The 21,515-nt window shown below is 34.7% G+C and overlaps 1 long non-coding RNA gene across 1 annotated transcript in view; it reads left to right on the forward strand.

The window, feature by feature from the left end:
• The first annotated feature begins 404 nt into the window (after positions 1–404).
• Positions 405–21,515, forward strand: part of LOC140608583 (uncharacterized) — a 1,020,376-nt gene continuing 999,265 nt past the window's right edge. Inside the window, exon 1 of the long non-coding RNA XR_012010566.1 lies at positions 405–602. This is a non-coding gene — a long non-coding RNA (uncharacterized lncRNA). The remainder of the gene's footprint in view (positions 603–21,515) is intronic.

Consider the following 21,515-nt stretch of genomic DNA (forward strand, 5'->3'; position numbering starts at 1 on the left):
TTATTAAACTCAACACCAAAGAAACAAACAATCCAATCATGAAATGGGCAAAAGACATGAACAGAAATCTCACAGAGGAAGACATAGACATGGCCAACATGCATATGAGAAAATGCTCTGCATCACTTGCCATCAGGGAAATACAAATCAAAACTACAATGAGATACCACCTCACACCAGTGAGAATGGGGAAAATTAACAAGGCAGGAAACAACAAATGTTGGAGAGGATGCGGAGAAAAGGGAACCCTCTTACACTGTTGGTGGGAATGTGAACTGGTACAGCCACTCTGGAAAACTGTGTGGAGGTTCCTCAAACAGTTAAAAATAGACCTGCCCTACGACCCAGCAATTGCACTGTTGGGGATTTACCCCAAAGATACAAATGCAATGAAACGCCGGGACACCTGCACCCCGATGTTTCTAGCAGCAATGGCCACGATAGCCAAACTGTGGAAGGAGCCTCGGTGTCCAACGAAAGATGAATGGATAAAGAAGATGTGGTTTATGTATACAATGGAATATTACTCAGCTATTAGAAATGACAAATACCCACCATTTGCTTCAACGTGGATGGAACTGGAGGGTATTATGCTGAGTGAAGTAAGTCAGTCGGAGAAGGACAAACATTATATGTTCTCATTCATTTGGGGAATATAAATAATAGTGAAAGGGAAAATAAGGGAAGGGAGAAGAAATGGGTGGGAAATATCAGAAAGGGAGACAGAACGTAAAGACTGCTAACTCTGGGAAACGAACTAGGGGTGGTAGAAGGGGAGGAGGGCGGGGGGTGGGAGTGAATGGGTGACGGGCACTGGGTGTTATTCTGTATGTTAGTAAATTGAACACCAATAAAAATAAATAAATTAAAAAAAAAGAAAAGAAAAAAAGAAAAGAAAAGAAAAGAAAAGAAAAAAAAGAAAAGAAAAGAAAAGAAAAGAAAAGAAAAGAAAAGAAAAGAAAAAAAAGAAAAAAAGGAAAGAAACCATGGGTTTGTGAACTCCTACATGAGCCCAGATCCTGCTATTTCCAGGTCTGGGTAATGAGAATCTGAGGGAAGTGGGGATTTTGGTAGCTAGATAGGTAAGGAGGAGCAAAATAAATGTTAATAAGATTTTCTATACACGATATAGTTCTACCTCCATCAAGAAACCAAATAAGATTTCTGGATTGTATTGTAATTCTTTTCTCTGACTGCTTTCCTAATGATAGTGTTCCCAAACTAAATCCCATGGGTTTCTTCATTCATGTATTTTACATACTGCCAGTTCAGTCTCCCCCACCCCCGCCCCCCCTAGATTATTTGTTCTCATGATTTTTGTACAATAATCACCTAAACTATATTGTGGTTATTCACAAAAAATTCCACTCTGTATGTCAGCACTTTCCAAAAAGAAAAAGAGCTTGGACATGGAGAAAGTTGATGATGCCACTCCTAAATAACTTCTGCCCCTCAAATGCTTCTTCCTAGAATTTTGGGAGTTCATGGTTAATATGTCCATTCAAAAATCCCTGTGTAGTTCTGAAGGATTCTGTTAGAAGGGCAAGTTATTTGCTCCCAAACACAGGGCAAACTTCTTTCCAGTATTATTATGGCAAGTAATTACCTTATTAGAAAACCATCATTATTACAAATTTAAATTATTTATTTTTGAACCTTTCCTATTCCACTTTTATTTCATTTTACTTTTTTTTTCCCAATTGTTTATTTTTTGTTTGTTTGTTTTGATTCCAGTACAGTTAACATACAGTGATAGGTTAGTTTCAGGTGTAAAACATAGTGATTCCACAATTTTATACATTAATGACCTTACTAAATTCATTTATTAGATCTAGAAGTGTGTGTGTGTGTGTGTGTGCGTGTATAGTCATGATGGTTTTCTATATATAGTATCATGTCTTCTGCAAACAGTGAGTTTTACTTCTTTGTTACAAATTTGGATGCCTTTTTTCTTTTCTTTTCTCTCCCTTTCTCTCTTTTTTTTTCTTTCCTTTTTCTTTTTTTTCTTGTCTGATTGTTATGGTTAGGACTTCCACTACCAGGTTTAATTAAAGTAGTGAGAGTGAACAACCTTATCTTGTTCCTGATCTTAGGGAAAAAGCTCTCAGGCTTTCACCATCATGTATGATGTTAGCTGTGTCTTCTTTTTTTTTTAATCTATGACTTTTATGATTTTGAAATATATTCCCTCTAAACTTACTTTGTCAAGGGTTTTTTAACATGAATAGATGTACTTTGTCAAACACTTTTCTCTCCATCTACTGAAATGAGCATATGATTTTTATCCTTTCTCTTACTGATGTATTGGATTGATTGATTTCAAGTATTACCCTTTTATCTCATTTGATCATGATGGTGAGTGATTTTCTTTAAAATATATTGTTGGATTCAGTTTGCTAATATTTTATTGAGGATTTTGCATCTCTGTTCATCAGAGATACTGGCCGGTAATTCTCTTTTTTTGTAGTGTCTTTACTTGGCTTTGCTAACAGTGTGATATTTGCCTCATAGAATGAATTTCCCCCCTTTTCTATTTTCCTGGAATAGTTTGAGAACAGGTATTAACTCTTCTTTAAATGCTTGCTAGAAGTCACCTATGAAGCCGTCTGGTCCTGGACTTTTGTTTGTTGGGAGTTTTCTGATTATTGATTCAATTTCACTGCTGGTATATGGTCTGTTCAAATTTTCTATTTCTTCTCAATTCAGCTTTGGGAGGTTTTATGTTTCTAGGAATTTATTTCTTCCAAGTTGTCTGATTTGTTGGCATATAATTTTTCATAATATTCTCTTAAAATTGTTTATACGTGGTGTCAGTTATTTATCTTCTTTCATTTCTGATTTTATTTCCATCCCCTCTTTTCTTTTTTATATGAGTCTGGCCAAAAGTTATCAATTTTGTTGATCTTTTCAAAGAACCAGGTCCTGTTTTCATTGTTCTGTTCTACTATAAAAAAAAAAAGATTTTATTTATTTGACAGAGAGAGAGAGAGAGAGAGAGAACAAGCAGGGGGAAAGGAGGCAGAAGGAGGAGAAGCAGGCTTCCCACTGAGCAGGTAGCCCAATGTGGGGCTTGGTCCCAGGACCCGGGGATCATGACCCTAGCCAAAGGCAGATGCTTAACTAACTGAGCCACCCAAGTGCCCTGTTCTACTTTTTTTTTTTTTTTTTTGGTAAGTTTTTATTTTGTTTATCTCTGCTTTATTTTCATTACTTCCTTCCTTTTACTAGTTTTGTGTTTTGTTCGTTCTTTTTCTAGCTCCTTTTAGCATAAGTTTAGGTTGTTTCTTTGAAAATTTTCTTGCTTCTTGAGTTAGGCCTGTATTGCTATAAACTTACCTCTTAGAACAGCTTTTGCTGTATCCCAAAGATTTGGGACTGTTGTGTTTTCATTTTTGTCTCCATGCATTTTTTGATTCTTCTCTGACTTCTTTGGTTGATCTCTTCATTGTTTAGCACCATGTTATTTAACCTCCATATATTTATACTCTGTCTAGATGTTTCCTTGTGGTTGGCTTCTAGTTTCATAGTGTTGTGGTTGGAAGAGATACATGGTGTGACTTCCATCTTTTTAAATTTGCTGTGACTTGTTTTGCAGTCTAATATATAATCTGTTCTGGAGCATGTTCCCTGTGCATTAGAAAAGAATGCGTATTCTGCTGTTTTAGGATTCTCAATGTATCTGTTAGATCCATCTGATCCATCTGATTCAAAGCCACTGTTTCCTTGTAGATTTTCTATTTTAATGATGTACCCATTTATGTAAATAGGGTGTTAAATTCCCCTACTATTGCTACATTACCATCAATTCCTTTCAGTTTGTTATTAGCTGCTCTGTGTATTTGGGTACTCCCATGTTGGGTGCATAAGTGTTTACAATTGCTGTATCTTCTTGTTGGATTATTCCCTTTATGATTATACAGTGTCCTTGCCTCTTGTTACAGTCTTTGTTTTATTTTTTTTTGTCCAATGTAAGTATTATTACCCCAGTTTTCTTTTCTTTTCTATTTGTATGGTAAATGTTTCTCTACCTCTTCACTTTCAAGCTGCATGTATCTTTAGATCTGAAATGAATGTGTTTTTTTTATTTTATTTTTTTTATTTTTTTAGGCAGTATATAGATCAGTCTTGCCTTTTTATCCATTCCATTACCCTATATCTTTTAGTTTTTAGTGTTTGGTCCATTTATATTCAAAATAACTATTGACAGGTGTGTAATAATTGTCATTTTGTTACATATTGTATGGTTGGTCATCTTTTAGTTCTCCTCTGTTCCTTTCTTCTCTTGCTGTATTCTTTCATAGTTTGCTGGCTTTCTTTAGCAATATACTTGGGTATCTTTCCCTTTATTTTTTGCATATTTATTACCAGTTTTTGATTTGTGGTTACCTTTATGTTTCTATATATAACATCTTCTGCATATAGTAGTCTATATTAAGTTTATGGTCACTATGGTTTGAATCCATTCTTTACTCTTCTCCTGGACACATTTTAGGGATATAACATCATACCTTACACCCTTTTATTTTGTGAATCCCCTGACTATTATAGATACAGTTATTTTTATTGCCCTGCTTTTGTACTTCCTACTTTTCTTACTCCTACTTATAGTCTTTCCATTTTGCTCAAAGACTCCCTTTTAACGTTTCTTGTAAGGCTGGTTTAGTAATTGTGAATTCCCCTAACTTTTGTTTGTCTTGAAAATTCTTTGTTTCCTATTCTGAATGATGGCCTCACCAAACAAAGTATTATTGGTTGCAGGGTGTTTTGTTTGTTTGTTTTCCTTTTTTTTTTTTTTTCTTTTCTTTTAGCACTTTGAATATACCCTGCCATTCTTTTTTGGGCCTGAAAAGTTTCTACTGAAAAATCAGCAGATAGCCTTATGGGGTTTCTTTTGCATTAACTATTTTCTTTCCTCTTTCTTTCTTTTCTCTTACTGCTTTTAAAATTCTCTTTTGATCAGTACTCTTTTTTTTTTTTTTGCCATTTTTATTACTATGTGCTTTTGTGTAGATCTTCCTGGGTTTATTTTTTGGGGGGGCTCTCTGCATCTCTGGGATCTGGATTTCTGTTTCCTTCCCAGATTTGGGGGAGCTATTATTCTCCAAATAAATTTCCTTCCCACTTTTCTTTTTCTTTTCCTTATGGGAATCCTATAATGCAAATTTTTTTACATTTGATGGTTTCACTGGGTTTTCTATTTTCATTTTTTATTATTATTAATTTATCTCTCACCTATTCAGCTTGAGTGCTTTCCATTACTACTTCCTCCAGGTCACTTATCCATTCTTCTGTTTCCTCTTGTCTACTGTTTATCCTATCTAGTGTACATCTAATTTGAATAATTGTGTTCTTTATCTCTGTTTCTTTTTTATATTTTCTGTCATTGTTGAGGGTCTCACTGAGGTCCTCCACTATTTTCTAAAGTCCAGGGAGTATCTTTATGACCATTATTTTAAATTATCTATTGGGCAGATTACTTATCTTCATTTCCATTAGCTGTCTTACTGTGATTTTGCCCTGTTCTCTCATCTGGGACACATTCCTCTATCTTTGCATTTTGTTTATCTCTGTATCTGTGTCTATGTGTTTGGATAGTCAGCTATATATCTTACTCCTGAAAGTAGTGGCCTTATGAAGAATAGTGCCCTGTAGTGCCCTGCAGTGCAATGTCCCCTGTTCACCAGAACCTAGGGCTTCAGGGTGTTTCTTGTGTGCATTGTGTCCCTACCTTTGTGGGTGAGCTGTGACTGCCTTCAGTCTAGTCCTCGACGATGGCTCCCTTGGTCTGTTGTGAGCAGGGTTTTGTTTCTGTGTTGTTAGTGGACCAGTCTGGGGCTGCCTTGGGCTTGACTTGGGTTAAATCAGTCATTTGCCACAAATGCAGTAGCACTGATTTTCAGGGTGCTTTTTCTGTGTTGTCCTTTGAGAGGCTTTCATTGGTGAGTAGGGTCTGTAGTGAGACCCAATGTCTGTGCCCAGTCCACTCCTAGAGCAGCAGCTGGACTAGTATGTGTTTATTTCCAACCTCCTCTCCAGGGCAGGAGTCACTTTGGAGTGGTGATGGTACCTGTTGGGGCTGCTTGCACAATGCCAGGCTTGTGGCACCACTTTTGATGGGCTCTAGCCAAGACTGGAGGAGGCAAGTCCATGGGAGAGTGTGAGGGAGGGCTTATGGCATCAGTAAGATTTGCACTAGTCCATGTCAGGAATGGATTTGCAACTGCCTGGAAAAACTCCTGTGGAGGCCAGAGGGGATTGGCAAGGGTAGGTCCAAGGGAGAACACAAGAATAGGGTATACTATTAGCAAGCTAGATGAAGAATTTTAGTGATATGTTGGTACCCTTAGATGTCCATATATCTAGGCTAGGGGTATGGGAGACAAATGGAGCCCACCAGCTCTTATTTTCTTGAAGAAGTTTCCCAAAGATTGCTGACCCTCCAACAATCACTCTGAGATTAGTAAATAAATCTTCCCATATACGTCAGGTGCTTTTTCTTTCTTTCTTTTTTTTTCGGGGGTGGGGGTGCGGTTTGGGGTTGTTTTGTTTTTGTTTTTCATTTTCCCTACTTCTATTTCTATGCTGTATTTCTCGGGGGTTGTTTATTGTGTTATCCCTTTAAGGGCAAGGACACAGTTTCCTATTGCCCTCCTGTCTCTCTCATAGCCGAAACCATTGAGTTTTAAAGTTCTAGGTGTTAAACCCCATGTTGTTAGGCCCCTCTGATTTTCAAAGCCAAATGTTATAGGGATCTGTTTTCTTCACCATGTGGGCTCTTGTGCCTGGGGTTCCTGGTATGGGGGTCCAGTACTCTCCCCTCACTTCATCCATAGCTTCCTTCTCTCCCAGAGACAGTTCTGCAGGTCCTGTTGGCTCCAAACTGTGTGTCCACCCTTCCTACCCACTTCAATATGGCCTGTTATCTGCATTTATCTGTGAAGAGTCTGTTCTGACAGTTTCTGGGTTGTCTTTTTGGTTATCTATACTGATGTGGGTGTTTTCTAGTTATATCCATTGGACGTGGTGAAATTAGGATTCTAATCCACTATCTTTTAAATTCTAATCCTCCACTGCTCAATTGATTATGAAGACTTAATAAAAATCATTTCATCAAAAGACATTTTCTTTTTCAAATTGATTATATATTGAATGGCATTATTTTGGAAATATTGGTTTACATTTCTTAAAAATTATTTTTCCTGGTTATGTCTTTAAATATGGCTACTAGAAAATTTAAAATGAAACATATGGGCCACATTATATTCCTATTTCTGTTGTAATCCAATAAGAGTTTTATTTGAAATATCACTACATGGTCCATTTGTGATATTATAATTAAACTCATTTGAATAGAGTCTAAAAAAACAAGAAATCCAAAAAAAGAAAAAACAAACCCAAAACAACCCCCCACAACTTTCCACTTTACTTAATATTAGTAAATAATGCAGCTAAAATGAATTTGTAGTTACATTGCCCCTTGAATATATAAACACAGTTTCTTCATTTTTATACAGTTGACTTTATATTTATTCCCTCACTTTTAAAAGTCTACTTTTTTTTTTAATTTTCCCTAAGGTATTACAAAGTAAGAAGAACTATTTTTAAAAAGTGGCTTCCCAAATATTGTACTGAATAAATTCACTTATTGAAGGCAGAACAAATAATGTATAATGCATTTTTTTCAGGAATTATTGTTTCAATGGTTTCTTGTGCCAAAACCTCCTGAGTAAGCTAAACACAAATCATGTGAGAAATCGACTAGATGAAATTTTCCACTCAGAGGCTTGGATTCCACTCTTTGATGAAAACCGTATTTGGGTTTTGAAGCTGTAGGACCACCCTCAGAAATTCACTCATGGGGATAAAAAATATTAATATCTTGAACAACATGAAAAGCAGTACAAAACAGAGCAACAAACCACAGGTATGTTCTTAAATGTGTCTATATTTTTCCAAGATAGAACTATTTGAGAAATATGTAGTATTTTCAAGTCATATTTAATAATTTTACATGTATTCTAATTTAAAGATTTTCCCATATGTATAAATCGTACTATCCTTACTAATAATTTACACAATTAAAGATTATAATAGAAAAGTTTGAAAAGTCATCCCCAATCAAATATGATAAAAAGAAGAATTGATTTGAAAGAAAATAAGAGTAGGCCCATACAGTCATCTCTACTACTATGTTAAAAATTCAATTAATAACTAAAGCTTTTATAAATATTGGTATCTTATATAGATCTGGGAATTAATTTAAGAGTAAACCATATACTTAAAGAAAATAATAAAAGTCAATGTCATCTGATGCAGGTTGTTGAATTCACCCTGCAAAGATGAGATCAATCCACAGTGCGTAGTATACTTTTTGTTTTGTTTATCATATTTAATTGTCTCTCAAATAACACAGTTGTAATTTCTTTCAAAAGATTATTTACTTTCTGTTAGTTCTCTTTCTTGTGAATTTTGTCATTAAAAAATGAGCAAACATCAGAGTTTAGGAAAAACAAATGAAAAAAATAAACAACCAAACAAAAACAAAGAACAAAAACCTCTGCCATTTCATAATGCTAGGTTTTTATTTTTCTTAATTACAGTCATTGATGTTATTAATAAGACAGGTGAATAATTATTAATAAAGAGCAACCTATTTATTTATTTTTAAAACATTTATTTATTTATGAGTGAGTGAGAGAGAGAGAGAGAGAGAGAGAAAGATGGTACAAGTAGGGGAGAAAGGGTGAGGGAGAGAATCCAAGCAGACTTGTGCTGAGGGCAGGGCCTGACCTGGAGCTCAATCCCATGACCCTGAAATCATGACTGGAGCAGAAACCTAGAGTCAGACATTTAACCAACTGAGCCACCGGGGTGCCCCAACAGCAACCTTATTTATTATTAGTAGCATGAATATCTATGGAAAACTGTGATGATCTTTTTGTTACATAAATTTTAATGCCCAGAGGAATCACTTTTCCTTGAACATCAGGGACCCATACTCACCTGCATTGACCTTGGCTTCAACTGCTATCAATTATACTGATGTTAACAAAAATTAATAAATTTCATATCGTCAAAGCATTGTCTCAGGAACTATGTTAACTGCCACTATATTTTCTTTGCTTTAAAATAGATATAACATAAAAAAGTATATTGTATAACCCAAGAAATTTCATTTGCTTTCTTACCTTGTATTTTGCCACATTTTCTCATTTCTTGGATGAATTTGTACATTTTCCCCCTTCTTTTCACTATTGGTCTTTTTTTTTTCAGGAAAAGAATATAATAGGAACCCATGCATTTACTTATAGAAGAGAGGAAATACAAACCAAACCAAAGCAAACATGAATTCATAGAAACCACATGGTCCACAAAGGAACAGAGATAGAAGACAGGAAAGGATCACGGATTATGGCAGAGCTGCTCTGAATTTAAAATAGTGGCTTATCCAAAGAAACCTGCTCCAGGTTAAAACAAATATGGATTCTTTCATTCATAAGTTTTCTCATCTACTCCATCAAAAGTCAATGCTGAGAGTGCCTAAAGCTGATGCTCACAGTCTTTTTTTTTTTTTTTTTCTCACAGTCTTCTAAATCCAGGGTATTTTGTAAAAAGTGTCTGTAACTGTCCCTGCCTTTTAAAGCTTCCTAAAAAGTGGAAGACATGCTTATATAAATGGCTTATATAAATGGCTTATATAAATGGCTATGTTATTTAATTTAATTTCATAATTATATCATTTTAAAAATAGTTTATTTGACCACTGGTATTATTTTTTTCCTATCTTAATTGATATATTTGACTATTATTGATTTTATATTTAATTTCTGGGATACTTATCTTTGAGATCACTGGGAAATATTCTAAGAAAATAATATGACAGTCCCTATGGTTATTCTCTAAGCACTTTTTACCTATCATATTTACTGGAACTTAATTTAGTTAAAATCTATACATCCTAAGCTAGTGTTTAGTTTTTGTAATTTACAATTAAGTTGATTTTTAACAATTGACAAATTCTTTTATTACTGATATTGGAATTATTTTTTAAAAAGAAAATCAAAGTGTTTTTGTCCAAAAAAATGACTCTCAAAAAACAAAACTCAAAATATTTGGTTCTGTGATTTATTGAATTGTTTTTATGGATAAGAGATTTGGAGGAATTAAAGAGAACAGCATTAATTTCCTGTTCCCATGGAGGAATAGTAGTGGCAGGAACAAGAGTAAAAAATGTGACAAGGAAATGATGTAATAGTAGACTACATGTGGAATACTAGGGATACGTGAAAAGCTTGCTTCTAACAAGAAAAAAAATAAGGTGTTATTTAGGTATTACTCATCAGCTACAAAATATTTTGACAGACCTTATGTTTTATTTAGTTATAGATATTTTAAAAATAGCTTTACTGACATATAATTCACATGCCATACACCAACTAAAGTGTACAAGTCAGTGAATTTTACCATGTTCATAGAATTGTGAAACTATGATCATAGTTTTATAACATTGTCATTATCCTCAAAGGAAATCCTGTGCCCATCAGCACTCACCCTCCATTAGTCCCTATTACCCTAGCCCTTCATAACACTAATTTACTTTCAACCTCTATGGATTTGCCGATTTTGAATTCTTCATACAAGTGGAAGCATATAATATTCAGTCATATGTGACTGACCTCTTTACGTAGCATAATGTTTTCAAGGTATATCTGTGTTTCTAGTATGTTGGCGATAATCCATTCCTTTTTGGCTTGAATACCTTTTTGTTATCTAGATAATGGATTTTATTTATCACATCATAAGTATTCATATACAAATTCATGGATGTTTGGATTGTTTCTACCTTTGACTCTTAGGAATAATGATTCCTAACAAGAACTCTGAACATTTATATGGAAGTTTTCCATAAGCCTTCATTTCTCGAGTGCACATATCTAGGAGGTGAATTGCTAGATCAAAAGGAAAGTCTATGTATGGTTAACTTGTAAGAACTGCCAGACTGTGCTATTTTATAACCCTATCATTTAATAATCTCAATAATCAATTTCATAATTTCTCTATACCTTCACCAACACTTTTTGATTATCTGTGGTTTTAAGTATAGCTGTTTTAGTCGATGTGAAGTGATATTTCATTGTGTTTTTACTTTTTAAGAGTATTTTTAGAGCAGATTTAGGTTCACAGAAAAATTGAGGAGAAACCACAGAGATTTATTTCTCATATAGCCGCTGACACATAGGCGTAGCCTCGCCCATTATTAACATCCCACACGACAGTACTATATTTGTTACAACTGATGAAACTACATTGACATATCATAATCACTCTGCTTCCATAGTTTACCTTACAGTTCACTCTTGTTTGGACAAATGTATAATAAACATCCATCATTACAGTACCATATAAAGTATTTTCACTTTCTTAACATTTTTCTGTGCTCTGCCTATTTATCCTCCTCCCACCCCAGCTCCTAGCAACCACTGATCTTTTCTACTGATTCTACAGTTTTGCCTTCTCCAGAATGCCATATTATTGTAATCATGCAGTATGTGGCCTTTTCAGATGGCTTCTTTCACTTACTAATATGTATTTCAATTTCCTCAATGTCTTTTCACAGTTTGATAGCTCATTTTTGTTTAACATTAAACAATGTTCAATTGTCTGGATATACCACAGTTTATTTACCCATTCACCTACTAAAGGACATCCTACTTGCTTCCAAGCTTTTGGCAACTGTAAATCGAGTTATTATATACATCTCTGTACAAGTTTTTGTGTGGACATAAGCTTTCAAATTCTTTGGGTAAATACCAAGGATTGCAATTGCCAGATCATATGGCAAGCATATGTTCAGTTTAGCAAGAAACCATCAAACTGTCTTTCAGAATAGCTGTACTATTTTGCATTCCCACCAATAATGAGAGTTCCTGTTCTCTTTATTATTATTTTTTTAACATTCAAGACTCCTCAAAAGAAAGGTGTCATTACCCATTGGCCAAAACAAACAAACAACCCCCCCAAAACTGAACTTACCAGAGTCATAAAAACAACTAAATGAAATTATTAGCTTCTTAAAGAACAGTACTTGTTTTGAATAGTCTGTCTCAGGCTTTATAGGGTATTAAGATCCCTGGGCCCTACACACAAATGCATTCCCCTGATCATAATAATTACTGTTGACTAAGGAGGCTAGTGTTTACCTATGCTAGATGAGTTGACTGGTACACTGGGAATGATATATGAAAAACAAAGTAAAGACAAGGGAATGGAAAGAAACTATGCCTCAAAACCACAAAGTAAGAAAATGCTAAATTCTGGATCAAGTGCTATTGCTAGAGGTAGGAAATACAAACATGCAGTTTCTTAAGGAAAAATAGGGAAATCGTAAAAATAATGGACATACTTTTAAGCAAACAGTTTGAACAAAGAGCACAAACAAGAAAGTCTCCCATGGTTCCAGAGGGCAGGGGTGCAAGTATGGTAGACACTCAAAAGAAGTTTGTCATACATACCTGGACTCAAAGGAGGTCTCAACACTGACAAGGAATGAAAGCCAATGAACAGCAATAAATAAATTATGGACAACACAAAATTTGATGTATCCACAAAGTTTGTGTCTGATATATGTACTGATATTTTCACTTTTTTTTTCCTCCTGCAAAACCAAGTGCTCTGGAGAACTTCATTAAATAGTTTTGTTTTTTTTAAAGGGATGTTCAGAAAAAAGAAAACTATGATTAAAAATTACATCTTACTTTTGCAAAGGTTGAGTCCTCTGGGAAAAGTTATCTTCTTTACTTGTGCTATTTACTTAGAGAAGGCTCAACAGAACAATATTATTCACAACCAGAATTCAACAATTCGATACCCAATTTTACTATAAAGATATACACATTCAATATGATAATGGATAGGCAGGAATAATTTTCCAATGCCTTTTTTTTAAATTTTTATTTATTTATGGTAGTCAGAGAGAGAGAGAGAGAAAGAGAGAGGCAGAGACATAGGCAGAGGGAGAAGCAGGTTCCATGCACCGGGAGCCTGATGTGGGATTCGATCCTGAGTCTCCAGGATCGCGCCCTGGGCGAAAGGCAGGCGCCAAACCGCTGCGCCACCCAGGGATCCCTCCAATGCCTTTTTAAATAGGGTGTAGACATCTCATCTTCAACAATCCTAATAATACCTAAGTATGTAAGTATGTCTGCTATTATGTAAAGATGTTAATACAGTTCAATAATTTTAATTCAACTCATCATGCAGGGATAATAAGATAAAATATTTATCATCAAGGAGTTCTTAGTCTTTTAAGGAAATATAAATAGATAAATAAACATCTACAAAATAATGTCATTATTGCTTTGAAAAATGACTACATGAGTTTCACTAGAAAAACATTTAAAGTATTACATTTAATTTTGAGAACCACATTTTAAGAGTACTACTGAGAATTCAAATAGTTTAGAAGAAGGTGACCAGATTAATTAAGGATTGAAAATGAAACTAAATTGAAGAAGTTTAATATATATGTTTTATGTTCCTGGAGCAGAGAATGCCAGAAGGAAACATTACAGCTGAGTTTTGAATATGTAACAAGCTATTATTTCAATATCAGAAGCAAATTACACCCTTCCAGAGGGCAAACATATGACTAAGTGTAATTAGATTAAAAAGACTCATTTAAAAATCACTATTTAATATTTATAGCTTCCCAGCAAAACAAAGAACTATTTTGTTAAATATTCATAACTCTTAAGTATATTAATTATATCAGTTGAGGTTTATTAGCAGCCTAGATAACCATGTGACATTATTGAAGCAACTTGTTTTCTCACTGGCCAATTAAACTAAATAATCTCCTCAATCTCTACGGATTAAAAGACATTTTAAGTCAAACTATAAAATAAAGTCAACAGACTCCGTATGTGCAAATAAGATCTTTTTTAGTTGCCAAAATTGGTGAAAGGATGCTACTGAAATTTGGTATGTCAGAACAGGGATACCAGACATCCTACAAAGCCCAGGTTTGGAAACCTACAAAATTTTGAATAACCTAACATTCATTGACATAACAGTCTGTTAAAATTATCTAAGCCTAAACCCATATATTTTAATGCAGAAGGTGTATTTATATATATATTACTGTGAAAGCTAGTACAGTGTCCTTTCTAATATAAAACCATCTTCATCTACTGGGGCATTTTAAATAGATAACAGCAGGGTCACCGTGTATTTAAAAAAAAAAAAAAACTACATTTCTACGTAAAAGTAGTGCAAACCAGAAAAAATATTTTCATTGACAATATTGTCAAAAATAAAACACTTAAGATTAAATTTAATAAAAAGAGTGCAAAACTTATATGCTGAGAAGAACTACAAAATACTGCTGAGAAAAAAAATGTAAATCCAAATAAATGTATACACATATATATTCATGGATTGGAAGACTTAATACATTCTGGCACATAGATGAATTCCAAAAACATTATGCTGTATGGATGAACCCAGACACAAAAGACATATATTGTGAGATTCTACTAATATGAAATCTCCAGACAAAACAAATCTATTCAGACAGTAAGGATGGGAATGAGCACTGACTGCAAAGAACTCAAAATATCTTTTACTGATGATAAATATGTTACCTTACTGGATTGTGGTATTGAATTTCACACTTATTGAAATGAGTGAATTTTATAGCATTTGAACAATACATTTTTCAAATTACTGCAAAAAAAGCTGCTAGATATCCAAATGCTCACACACATGCATATGTTTGTTAAATATACTTTTTTTAAATCTTGGAGTGAGTGATCAAAAGTCCAGAAACTAAAATTAAAATGACTAATAATTTTAACAGTTTAAAATATTAACCAAAACAAAACCAAATTCTTCTGAATGAAAACGATTCCACATATAGTTATATGGAAATAAAGAAAAAGAGGGAGAGAGATGGAGCACAAACTGATATCTTCAATTTAATATGAAATAGAATATCAAAAATCAGTACAGAGAAATAAATCAGAAACATAGTTTTTATGACAAGAAATGCAAATGGCCAGTAAGCTTTCGAGTTCCACCTCATAATTGTCATTATAAATCAAAAGAAAATCATGACCCTTTTATCAGCAACCTAAATAGTAAATAAGACTTTTTGAAGTTTGTTAGTACACATTGTTGGAAAGACTGTGGGAAAGAGGTACTTCCACATGTCTCTGGTCATATAGTTTTTTTCTGAAATCATTTTTGAAAGGCAATTGGCTGAGAGCTATTAGAATTAAATGTACTTATCATTTTCCCAACTGTTTTTCCTTCAGGAATTCACTCCACAGAGCTTCTAAGGGTCTCCTGCCTAATCGGTCATCATAGAATTTATGGCTTTGCAAAAATGGAAATAACAAAAAATGGCTATCAATTTTAAACTTCTAAAATAAATCATGATATGCCCATGAATGGAATGCACAGCTGTCCACAGAATGTATAAAAGCATAACTGACACCATTACCCTGATATCCTTGTCATATGTAAGATCTAAACAAAACAATACAAACAAAACAGGTAAAGAGAAGAGATCAGTGGCTTCCAGGGAGGAAGAGTATTGGAGGGTGAGAGAAGGGGGTAAAGGGGTCATTTGTATAATGATGGATGATAACTTTTGGGAGTGATCACTTTGTAGTGTATTCAGATGTCGGATTGTGGTGTACACCTGAGACTTATGTAATAAAAAAACAAAAAGAGCATACAACAAAAAATTTAGCTGTTGTCTACTGTAATAGAAAGAAAAAGGTTATTTGTGGAGAAATTCTCAAATTCAAATAAAACGTGTCATTTAGTTACTGGTACAATACTAATATTGATTTCTTAGTTATGGTAATTGTACTATAGAAGTGTAAGACATCAATCAGAGGGGAAACGGATGAAGGGTAAAATGAAATTTCTTGTATTATTTTTCAACTTCAATATCTAAAATTATTTCAAAAAAAATAAGAACTGCTATTGAATGATGGGTTTGATAGTTTTATGTTAAGTTTAAAAAAATCAGGAAGAAGAAATAAAACAAATCAAAGCCAGAACAGAAAAAGGAAGTAATCTATATTGAATACTCATGTCCCCTCCCCTTTTATATTCAGTGTTCTATATCCCTGGAAAAAAGCACCTGTAATTGTTTATAAATAGTTACTGATGACAAGGTTCCTGGCTGCTGCCTTGAGGCTCAAGGGTTTTACCGTATGAATAATGAAAAATAAAATTTGAGTCTCTCTGTGTCCAAAGTAAGAGTAATAACAGCAGTTCTGTGAACCTCATGTGTTTGAAGTAAATCCCAGAGTAATAAGCTAGCTCAGCAGTCACAGGTGACAACTGAGCTGCCAATGGCAAACAGCAGCCTGCACTGTCCACCGCCCCGACCATCTTGCAGAGCTCCGAGGAGGTCCCCGTATGGCTCTGTTTGCTCTTTGCAATCAGCATCCAGGCACCAATCCAGGTGATGGCTCTCTCCCAGAGAGAGTCTCCAGGCCAGGCCAAGGTGTAGCACTCCTCCTCCCATCTATTCATTTTCTTTTTGTCCTTTTGTCTTTAATCAGCTATTTGGGAAAGGGCCTTATTATTTAACGGCAGAAGAAAAACTCAGTCGGTGAAGAACTTAGGAAGGCACAATTTAATTAAATTGAGAAAGATTACTGCCCAGGAGATGTACAACAATTATACAGTGTGTGTGTGTGTGTGTGTGTGTGTGTGTGTGTGTGTGTGTGATAGAAAAATTGACAGCATTTAAATGTTTTTATTCACATGTAAGGGAAAAAAATGTCTTATTATAATGCTTGATTTATGAAATCACAGATTTGTTTTTACCCTGAAGTCTTTTTAAAAATACCTTGAGTAATCATAATTCCACTAAGCTTAACATTTTAAATCATTCAGAAAATAAAAATGAGAGTTAACATTTCTTAGATGTTTATCATGTGCCAGGCTCTGTTTTAAGGACTCAACATGTATTATCTCTTTTAATTTATGCAAGGTCATTATAAGATGGGTAATATTATCTCCCCAATTTATGGGATAAAACAGAACACTGACGATGACTTGTCAAAGAATACACAGCTGAAATGTGATGGAGCAAGAATTAAACTCATTCGATCTAACCCCTGAATTGTTCTCTGTATCATCCATTCCCCTTTCTGTCAATGAGAACTCAGTATTCTTAAAGAAAATTTTGCTATACGACAGCACACTGTTGACTTTTGTCATTACTAAAACATGTACACTTGTATCTTCTCTGTCTTGCATGAAAATAAATGTTTTGGCTTTAATCTATGGATGAGACCAGCTGTTTTACTACAGACAGATCCTAAATAAAAATAATACCACATTATTCTAAGAAAAAGAGTCAACGTTTCTACAATTTGATTAGTTGGAAAGAAACACGAAGATATTATCTAGAACTGCTTCATAATTACCTACTTGGTGACAGACGGTGGGTTAAAATCTCCTCCCACAGTCCCCACTTTTCAGCAATTATTTTGGGGTTTTCACTAGTGAAGAGACATTGCAAAGATGACCATATCCGAAAGTAAGATTGGGAAGGAATGAAATGAGGAGTTCAAAGACAGTTTCTTCTGTTTCTCTGCCCATCTATTGGCCTATCAAGCTATTTATACACTGATGATGTTATGAAAATTGAACCCAGATACACATGCCATCAACACCAGACAATATTAATGGCTATGATGGAGCTTACAGACATAGGAAGCACCAAATACACAATGATATTTGGATGCAATGTAGGTGCGATCTTGCGACCAGGGATGGATCTAGTTTGAGTTTATTTCTCTTTATGTGCAAAATCAACTTTATAATAAATCCAAACTCATATGAAGATTTTTTTAATTCTCAAAAAATTCAGAATGCATATAAATAATTAGACCTTGTCTGATATGCCAATGTTGCCATAAATAGAACAATTATTATATTTATGGTTGTTGTTGTTTTTTTCTTTTGTATTTTGTTCCAAAGGAATGACCCTGATGAGAATCCAAAGCTAAAGTAGAAGAGCAGGGCTACATCACCAAAACTGCTGAGAAAAAAAACTGTAGTGTGAACAGGGTTTTGTAATAGTCCTCATGTCAGAGTGACTTTTTACTCTGTTCAGTCCTCTAAGCTAAGAATAATGTGCCCCATTTAATATCCTATATAATAAATAAAAAATGTACTAAAAGAGAAGGTTGTATCATGTGTCTGGTATCATGTACTTGGCTGATCCTCAATAATGGGAACATATCTCATCCTGACCATTCATTTATGGTGGATAGGTGCTCCTGTCAGAAAGAAAGGGAACACATTTAGTATTAGTTATGGCAGAAACAGCTCTGATTTAAAAGCTGAAATATGACTAAAGCAGAAAATAATCATTGAAAATTAGGCACGAAATAAAAATATGATCACAACAAAGGCTACAGAATGTGGGATTTTGCTTAATCCCCACCTTTAGATGAATAATTAAGTTAGTTTTTAGGTCTTACAAGTAAAAATTCTGAAACAACACCTGAACTGTGACAGATAAAGAATGAAACAATGATGATCCAAAAATCATTCTTGAGGACTTATTAGATGAATCCAGTGAATTTCCCCAGTCCGTGCAAATCTCTAGGTCTCTCTGCTCATTTAATGAAGCTACTGCTGTCTGAGTAATGAAGTAGCTATCCAATGAGTCAATCAGAGTTCACATGAATAGGCTCTTTTCTTTGCTCCCAGGTTACAAAGGAATCAGAGTTAAAGGTTACTTGACCACATCTGTAGGCTAAAAGTGACAGGTGGCTCCTATATCTTTGAGAGGAAACTAGACCACGATGTCAATTAAGATGACATTTGCAAGTTGGTTGCAAAGACCAATTCACCAAAGCCAACCTACGTGTTACTATCATGAAGAAGGAGTCTGGCAAGAAGCAGTCTAGGCAGCATTAGAAATTCTAGAAATCCTTGGGTCATTAAATAGCATTCAGGACGCTAACATTAGGCTAGGAGCTTGAAAGTTTATAATTTGCACACACACATGCACACACACATGCAAATCCTAAGTAATTGCTGAGGTTAGATAAGTTTATTAAGCTTTCATGTCTACAACTATAACACAGAACCTTACATTTTAGGTAAGGAAGAAGGATCAATAAAATATCATTCTAACAAGTGAAATATTATCAAATATTATCACTGTTGTGCAGATTTGACAACTGAAGTCCACAGAGGGACTTTAGGTGAAATCTCCAAAGATCCAGTGAAAGTGAGGACTTCAGATATTTTTTAAACTAATTAATTATTAATATTTAAATTCAAGTTAGTTAACATATAGTGCACTATTAGTTTCAGGGGTAGAATTTAGTGATTCACCAGTTGCATAGAACACCCAGCACTCATTACTTCCCATGCCCTTCTCCATGCCCATCACCCAGTTACCCCGTCCCCCCACTCACCTCCCCTCCAGCAGCCTTCAGTTTATTCCCTAGAGTTGAGTCTCTTACAGTTTTCCTCTTTCTCTGTTTTTATCTTATTTTATTTTTCCTTCCCTTCCCCTATATTCATCTGTTTTGTTTCTTAAATTCCACAAACGAGTGAAATCATATGGTATTTGTCTTTCTCTGATTGACTTATGTCATATAGCATAATATGCTCTAGTTCAGACACTGTTTACTGATGTATTTTTTCTCTATCAGATACATATTTCTGGTATGGGTATAAATTTCTGATATTGATAAGGGCAACATTACATGACTGCCATTCTGAAATATAACTACAAATGAGCTCTATCTTATTTTTATTTCTGTAATCATTTTGACTAAGGATATTTTAAAAAGAGGCAAAACTCATCAACACTGAACTTCTTCAGATCATTTTCTTTCTTTTCTTTTTTTTTTTTTTTTTTTTTCACATTCTTAAAAACAGTTAACCCATCTTGGCTTGATGAATCAAAGAGTAAAATACTTGGAAACAAGTCCAGATTGTTCGAACTCTGCTTGAGTAAGCCATTTGAACCATTTGCTTTTTGATTGACAGCCATCCAAGATACAGTTTCATGTATCACCCACTTTTCAAACATTTGTGTTACACCATTTTGCTTTTAAGGAAGACCTAGATTAGTACCTGTTTTTGCTCACTAAAGACATCCAAAGAGGATTTTTCCTTTTACACAGAAAGGCTAAAAGCAAAAAATAGCATTCAGTGTTTGTTTTGCAGCGAGCTGTCACAGAAATAGCAAGGACCCCAAGCAGCAAAAGTGGCCCCACCAAGGTCTTCCCGCAGGAACTACACTCAGGATCTCAGCATCAAACTGCCATAGCTTTGAACTGTGTCAGCAGTTGTGCTTTATTTCACTTTATTTTGTGCATCCATTAGTTAGATGTGTCCTAAGATCAGAAAAACCTAAGAAAGGTTATTTTGGGGTCTGGGAATGCTATGTTTTTCTTCCATAAGAACTGATGCTAATTGCTTCTGCACTTCATCCCATTTTGGCCTATGAGAGTTTTCACTGAAATGCTCTACTTTCAGATAGTGGGAGAAAGCTGTATTATATTCCTTTCAAATAGAGAATATCACACTAATGAAACCTTTCTGCTTTTGAAATAACAACACCATGACTTAATTGACTTTATGTCTGCCGTCTTTAATGGCTGTATGGGCAATGTTGTGAATGATTCCTCACAGGCATCAAAGATACCTAAGTATCTTGATGCCAAAATGCCATTTCCTCTGATGTGTCAAATTAATCTACATTTCTCAGATTGTAGTTGTTTCACCGCCCCATCGTTAGTAAAAGTTTACCAATGCTGATAACAAATACGTTCCGGGCATGCAGAGCTCAAAAGATGTGAAAACTGTTAAGTCCACAAAAAAGTATACAAAAAGGTTAATTATTCACATCCTAAGGCTTTTTGCAGAGAGACGGGCAGGCTCCAAAGAGATCCAGAAATGACTCCAGAGACTAAGGAAGGAGACTGACTTAGCTTTTAATGTGGTGAGAGGCTCCAACGCATGAGAGCCAGGATGTGTGTGGTTTGAACTTCCCACTGGCACCAAAAGAGGGAGCACCTAGACTTTGATATCAGCTTGAGCAGCCGAAGCATGGAGGGAAGACTGACTGGTGGGACTTGAATCCCATTAGCAGTCAAATATCAAAAAGAGAGTCACCTTTTTATTATACTTACCTACCCCAAGTAGTAGCAGATGTGTTTCCCTAAGGTGTAAAAGCCTACAGGGAATTAAATAAAAGATCCTTCTTTTAATGAATAATTAATGTATATCTATTTTTTCCCCCTCAGTTTTACAAATGTTTGTTAAGGGCAAAGCCTGGAGATAGAAACGGTCTTATTCTGAATTCAGATATATGGCAGCGTAGGGAGGCAAGCAAGAACAATTTTCTTTTAATGACTTTATGCTTTCCATTTGGGGATACAAAACAAACTTTTTGATAGAGAAGCCTGTGAGACAAAGCAGAGAACATCAATAAAACATACTTAATGTACAGACAC

This window comes from Canis lupus, chromosome 18, assembly GCF_048164855.1.
Source record: "Canis lupus baileyi chromosome 18, mCanLup2.hap1, whole genome shotgun sequence".
Lineage (NCBI taxonomy): Eukaryota > Metazoa > Chordata > Mammalia > Carnivora > Canidae > Canis > Canis lupus.